At 48.2% G+C, this 6,757-nt stretch overlaps 2 non-coding genes across 2 annotated transcripts; both read left to right on the top strand.

Moving 5' to 3' along the window:
* The first annotated feature begins 1,899 nt into the window (after window positions 1–1,899).
* On the top strand, window positions 1,900–1,971 carry Trnat-agu (transfer RNA threonine (anticodon AGU)). The gene has a single exon. It is a non-coding gene; the product is annotated as a tRNA-Thr (tRNA).
* A 2,803-nt stretch (window positions 1,972–4,774) lies between these two features.
* Trnat-agu (transfer RNA threonine (anticodon AGU)) lies at window positions 4,775–4,846 on the top strand. The gene has a single exon. It is a non-coding gene; the product is annotated as a tRNA-Thr (tRNA).
* The last annotated feature ends 1,911 nt before the right edge of the window (window positions 4,847–6,757 follow it).

The following is a 6,757-nucleotide window of genomic DNA, read 5'->3' as shown; positions in this document are numbered from 1 at the left end:
AACCACACCCCTATGACTCCTTTGGCATTGTAGACTGCCGACCTATATTTCTGTATATCCTCAACGAGCCCCTCATTTCCTTACTATATTACTCTGCGAAAGCCTAGCGAGGGTCTCGGTTTATGGCAGCCTTGATGCCTAGGTAGGATAAGAGGGCTTCCCGCCAGTAACCCGCTCATGACAGGCTGTAGACGTTCGAGTCACACCCCGGGGGTTAAAAAGAAGGTCCCCTTCTCCCCGTATAGTCAGAGTGGCGCTGGCTACCACCCTCAAGCGTCAGATACACCTCTAGTAAATGTAAATAGCACAGAAAGTGAAGGAGAGCACAGTGGCCCAGATAGCCGAATTGGTAAGGCATTCGACATGTAATCGAAAGGCGTGGGTTCGGTCCCCACTCTGGGCGCGTGTTTTTCTTTCTTTCTTCTGTATATTTAAAAAAAAAGTTTACCTAATTAACCGCAGTGAAAAAGAAAAGAGCCTAACCACACCCCTATGCCTCCTTTGGCATTGTAGACTGCCGACCTGTATTTCTGTATATCCTCAACGAGCCCCTCATTTCCTTACTATATTATTCTGCGAAAGCCTAGCGAGGGTCTCGGTTTATGGCAGCCTTGATGCCTAGGTAGCATAAGAGGGCTTCCCGCCAGTAACCCGCTCATGACAGGCTGTAGACGTTCGAGTCACGCCCCGGGGGTTAAAAAAAAAGGTCCCCTTCTCCCCGTATAGTCAGAGTGGCGCTGGCTACCACCCTCAAGCGTCAGATACACCTCTAGCCAGTAACCCGCTCATGACAGGCTGTAGACGTTCGAGTCACAGCCCGGGGGTTGAAAAGAAGGTCCCCTTCTTCCTGTATAGTCAGAGTGGCGCTGGCTACCACCCTCAAGCGTCAGATACACCTCTAGTAAATATAAATAGCCCAGAAAGTGAAGGAGAGCACAGTCGCCCAGATAGCCGAATTGGTAAGGCATTAGACATGTAATCGAAAGGCGTGGGTTCGGTCCCCACTCAGGGCGCGTGTTTTTCTTTCTTTCTTCTGTATATTTAAAAAAAAGTTTACCTAATTACCCGTAGTGAAAAAGTAAAGAGCCTAACCACACCCCTATGCCTCCTTTGGCATTGTAGACTGCCGACCTATATTTCTGTATATCCTCAACGAGCCCCTCATTTCCTTACTATATTATGCTGCGAAAGCCTAGCGAGGGTCTCGGTTTATGGCAGCCTTGATGGTTAGGTAGCATAAGAGGGCTTCCTACCAGTAACTTGCTCATGACAGGCTGTAGACGTTCGAGTCAGGCTCCGGGGGTTAAAAAGAAGGTCCCCTTCTCCCCGTATAGTCAGAGTGGCGCTGGCTACCACCCTCAAGCGTCAGATACACCTCTAGTAAATATAACTAGCCCAGAAAGTGAAGGAGAGCACAGTCGCCAGGATAGCCGAATTGGTAAGGCATTCGACATGTAATCGAAAGGCGTGGGTTCGGTCCCCACTCTGGGCGCGTGTTTTTCTTTCTTTCTTCTGTATATTTAAAAAAAAAGTTTACCTAATTAACCGTAGTGAAAAAGAAAACAGCCTAACCACACCCCTATGCCTCCTTTGGCATTGTAGACTGCCGACCTATATTTCTGTATATCCTCAACGAGCCCCTCTTTTCCTTACTATATTATTCTGCGAAAGTCTAGCGAGGGTCTCGGTTTATGGCAGCCTTGATGCCTAGGTAGTATAAGAGGGCTTCCCGCCAGTACCCGCTCATGACAGGCTGTAGACGTTCGAGTCACGCCCCGGGGGTTAAAAAGAAGGTCCCCTTCTCCCCGTATAGTCAGAGTGGCGCTGGCTACCACCCTCAAGCGTCAGATACACCTCTAGTAAATATAAATAGCCCAGAAAGTGAAGGAGAGCCCAGTCGCCCAGATAGCCGAATTGGTAAGGCATTCGACAAGTAATCGAAAGGCGTGGGTTCGGTCCCCACTCTGGGCGCGTGTTTTTTTTTTCTTTCTTCTGTATATTTAAAAAAAATTTGCCTAATTAACCGTAGTGAAAAAGAAAAGAGCCTAACCACACCCCTATGCCTCCTTTGGCATTGTAGACTGCCGACCTATATTTCTGTATATCCTCAACGAGCCCCTCATTTCCTTACTATATTATGCTGCGAAAGCCTAGCGAGGGTCTCGGTTTATGGCAGCCTTGATGGTTAGGTAGCATAAGAGGGCTTCCCGCCAGTAACCCTCTCATGACAGGCTGTAGACGTTTGAGTCACGCCCCGGGGGTTAAAAAGAAGGTCCCCTTCTCCCCGTATAGTCAGAGTGGCGCTGGCTACCACCCTCAAGCGTCAGATACACCTCTAGTAAATATAAATAGCCCAGAAAGTGAAGGAGAGCACAGTCGCCCAGATAGCCGAATTAGTAAGGCATTCGACATGTAATCGAAAGGCGTGGGCTCGGTCCCCACTCTGGGCGCGTTTTTTTCTTTCTTTCTTCTGTATATTTAAAAAAAAGTTTATCTAATTAACCGTAGTGAAAAATAAAAGAGCCTAACCACGCCCCTATGCCTCCTTTGGCATTGTAGACTGCCGACCTATATTTCTGTATATCCTCAATGAGCCCCTCATTTCCTTCCTATATTATTCTGCGAAAGCCTAGCGAGGGTCTCGGTTTATGGAAGCCTTGATGCCTAGGTAGCATAAGAGGGCTTCCCGCCAGTAACCCACTCATGACAGGCTGTAGACGTTCGATTCACGCCCCTGGGGTTAAAAAAAGTCCCCTTCTCCCCGTATAGTCAGAGTGGCGCTGGCTACCACCCTCAAGCGTCAGATACACCTCTAGTAAATATAAATAGCCCAGAAAGTGAAGGAGAGCACAGTCGCCCAGATAGCCGAATTGGTAATGCATTGGACATGTAATCGAAAGGCGTTGGTCCGGTCCCCACTCTGGGCGCGTGTTTTTCTTTCTTTCTTCTGTATCTTTAAAAAAAAAGTTTACCTAATTACCGTAGTGAAAAAGAAAAGAGCCTAACCACACCCCAATGCCTCCTTTGGCATTGTAGACTGCCGACCTATATTTCTGTATATCCTCAACGAGCCCCTCATTTCCTTACTACATTATTCTGCGAAACCCTAGCGAGGGTCTCGGTTTATGGCAGCCTTGATGCCTAAGTAGCATAAGAGGGCTTCCCGCCAGTAACCCGCTCATGACAGGCTGTAGACGTTCGAGTCACGCCCCGGGGGTGAAAAAAAAGGTCCCCTTCTCCCCGTATAGTCAGAGTGGCGCTGGCTACCACCCTCAAGCGTCAGATACACCTCTAGTAAATATAAATAGCCCAGAAAGTGAAGGAGAGCACAGTCGCCCAGATAGCCGAATTGGTCAGGCATTCGACATGTAATCGAAAGGCGTGGGTTCGGTCCCCACTCTGGGCGCGTATTTTTTTTTCTTTCTTCTGTATATTTAAAAAAAAAAGTTTACCTAATTAACCGTGTGAAAAAGAAAAGAGCCTAACCACACCCCTATGCCTCCTTTGGCATTGTAGACTGCCGACCTATATTTCTGTATATCCTCAACGAGCCCCTCATTTCTTTACTACACTATTCTGCGAAAGCCCAGCGAGGGTCTCGGTTTATGGCAGCCTTGATGCCTAGGTAGCATAAGAGGGCTTCCCGCCAGTAACCCGCTCATGACAGGCTGTAGACGTTCGAGTCACGCCCCGGGGGTTAAAAAGAAGGTCCCCTTCTCCCCGTATAGTCAGAGTGGCGCTGGCTACCACCCTCAAGCGTCAGATACACCTCTAGTAAATATAAATAGCCCGGAAAGTGAAGGAGAGCACAGTCGCCCAGATAGCCGAATTGGTAAGGCATTCGACATGTAATCGAAAGGCGTGGGTTCGGTCCCCACTCTGGGCGCGTGTTTTTCTTTCTTTCTTCTGCATATTTAAAAAAAAAGTTTACCTAATTAACCATAGTGAAAAAGAAAACAGCCTAACCACACCCCTATGCCTCCTTTGGCATTGTAGACTGCCGACCTATATTTCTGTATATCCTCAACGAGCCCCTCATTTCCTTACTATATTATTCTGCGAAAGCCTAGCGAGGGTCTCGGTTTATGGCAGCCTTGATGCCTAGGTAGCATAAGAGGGCTTCCCGCCAGTAACCCGCTCATGACAGGCTGTAGACGGTCGAGTCACGCCCCGGGGGTTAAAAAGAAGGTCCCCTTCTCCCCGTATAGTCAGAGTGGCGCTGGCTACCACCCTCAAGCGTCAGATACACCTCTAGTAAATATAAATAGCCCAGAAAGTGAAGGAGAGCACAGTCGCCCAGATAGCCGAATTGGTAAGGCATTCGACATGTAATCGAAAGGCGTGGGTTCGGTCCACACTCTGGGTGCGTGTTTTTCTTTCTTTCTTCTGTATATTTAAAAAAAAAAGTTTACCTAATTAACCGTAGTGAAAAAGAAAACAGCCTAACCACACCCCTATGCCTCCTTTGGCATTGTAGACTGCCGACCTATATTTCTGTATATCCTCAACGAGCCCCTCATTTCCTTACTATATTATTCTGCGAAAGCCTAGCGAGGGTCTCGGTTTATGGCAGCCTTGATGCCTAGGTAGTATAAGAGGGCATCCCGCCAGTACCCGCTCATGACAGGCTGTAGACGTTCGAGTCACGCCCCAGGGGTTAAAAAGAAGGTCCCCTTCTCCCCATATAGTCAGAGTGGCGCTGGCTACCACCCTCAAGCGTCAGATACACCTCTAGTAAATATAAATAGCCCAGAAAGTGAAGGAGAGCCCAGTTGCCCAGATAGCCGAATTGGTAAGGCATTCGACAAGTAATCGAAAGGCGTGGGTTCGGTCCCCACTCTGGGCGCGTGTTTTTTTTTTCTTTCTTCTGTATATTTAAAAAAAATTTACCTAATTAACCGTAGTGAAAAAGAAAAGAGCCTAACCACACCCCTATGCCTCCTTTGGCATTGTAAACTGCCGACCTATATTTCTGTATATCCTCAACGAGCCCCTCATTTCCTTACTATATTATTCTGCGAAAGCCTAGCGAGGGTCTCGGTTTATGGCAGCCTTGATGCCTAGGTCCCATAACAGGGCTTCCCGCCAGTAACCCTCTCATGACAGGCTGTAGACGTTTGAGTCACGCCCCGGGGGTTGAAAAGAAGGTCTCCTTCTCCCCGTATAGTCAGAGTGGCGCTGGCTACCACCCTCAAGCGTCAGATACACCTCTAGTAAATATAAATAGCCCAGAAAGTGAAGGAGAGCACAGTCGCCCAGATAGCCGAATTGGTAAGGCATTCGACATGTAATCGAAAGGCGTGGGTTCGGTCCCCACTCTGGGCGCGTGTTTTTCTTTCTTTCTTCTGTATATTTAAAAAAAAAGTTTATCTAATTAACCGTAGTGAAAAATAAAAGAGCCTAACCACGCCCCTATGCCTCCTTTGGCATTGTAGACTGCCGACCTATATTTCTGTATATCCTCAATGAGCCCCTCATTTCCTTCCTATATTATTCTGCGAAAGCCTAGCGAGGGTCTCGGTTTATGGAAGCCTTGATGCCTAGGTAGCATAAGAGGGCTTCCCGCCAGTAACCCACTCATGACAGGCTGTAGACGTTCGATTCACGCCCCTGGGGTTAAAAAAAGTCCCCTTCTCCCCGTAGAGTCAGAGTGGCGCTGGCTACCACCCTCAAGCGTCAGATACACCTCTAGTAAATATAAATAGCCCAGAAAGTGAAGGAGAGCACAAGTCGCCCAGATAGCCGAATTGGTAAGGCATTGGACATGAAATCGAAAGGCGTTGGTCCGGTCCCCACTCTGGGCGCGTGTTTTTCTTTCTTTCTTCTGTATCTTTAAAAAAAAGTTTACCTAATTACCGTAGTGAAAAAGAAAAGAGCCTAACCACACCCCTATGCCTCCTTTGGCATTGTAGACTGCCGACCTATATTTCTGTATATCCTCAACGAGCCCCTGATTTCCTTACTACATTATTCTGCGAAAGCCTAGCGAGGGTCTCGGTTTATGGCAGCCTTGATGCCTAAGTAGCATAAGAGGGCTTCCCGCCAGTAACCCGCTCATGACAGGCTGTAGACGTTCGAGTCACGCCCCGGGGGTTAAAAAAAAGGTCCCCTTCTCCCCGTATAGTCACAGTGGCGCTGGCTACCACCCTCAAGCGTCAGATACACCTCTAGTAAATATAAATAGCCCAGAAAGTGAAGGAGAGCACAGTCGCCCAGATAGCCGAATTGGTCAGGCATTCGACATGTAATCGAAAGGCGTGGGTTCGGTCCCCACTCTGGGCGCGTGTTTTTTTTTTCTTTCTTCTGTATATTTAAAAAAAAAGTTTACCTAATTAACCGTGTGAAAAAGAAAAGAGCCTAACCACACCCCTATGCCTCCTTTGGCATTGTAGACTGCCGACCTATATTTCTGTATATCCTCAACGAGCCCCTCATTTCTTTACTATACTATTCTGCGAAAGCCTAGCGAGGGTCTCGGTTTATGGCAGCCCTGATGCCTAGGTAGCATAAGAGGGCTTCCCGCCAGTAACCCGCTCATGACAGGCTGTAGACGTTCGAGTCACGCCCCGGGGGTTAAAAAGAAGGTCCCCTTCTCCCCGTATAGTCAGAGTGGCGCTGGCTACCACCCTCAAGCGTCAGATACACCTCTAGTAAATATAACTAGCCCAGAAAGTGAAGGAGAGCACAGTCGCCAGGATAGCCGAATTGGTAAGGCATTCGACATGTAATCGAAAGGCGTGGGTTCGGTCCCCACTCT

Source organism: Haemaphysalis longicornis, unplaced genomic scaffold (assembly GCF_048455015.1).
Source record: "Haemaphysalis longicornis isolate Haplotype H1 unplaced genomic scaffold, Haemaphysalis longicornis Haplotype H1 scaffold_13, whole genome shotgun sequence".
Taxonomy (NCBI): domain Eukaryota; kingdom Metazoa; phylum Arthropoda; class Arachnida; order Ixodida; family Ixodidae; genus Haemaphysalis; species Haemaphysalis longicornis.
This window is presented reverse-complemented; position numbering and strand designations above follow the sequence as displayed.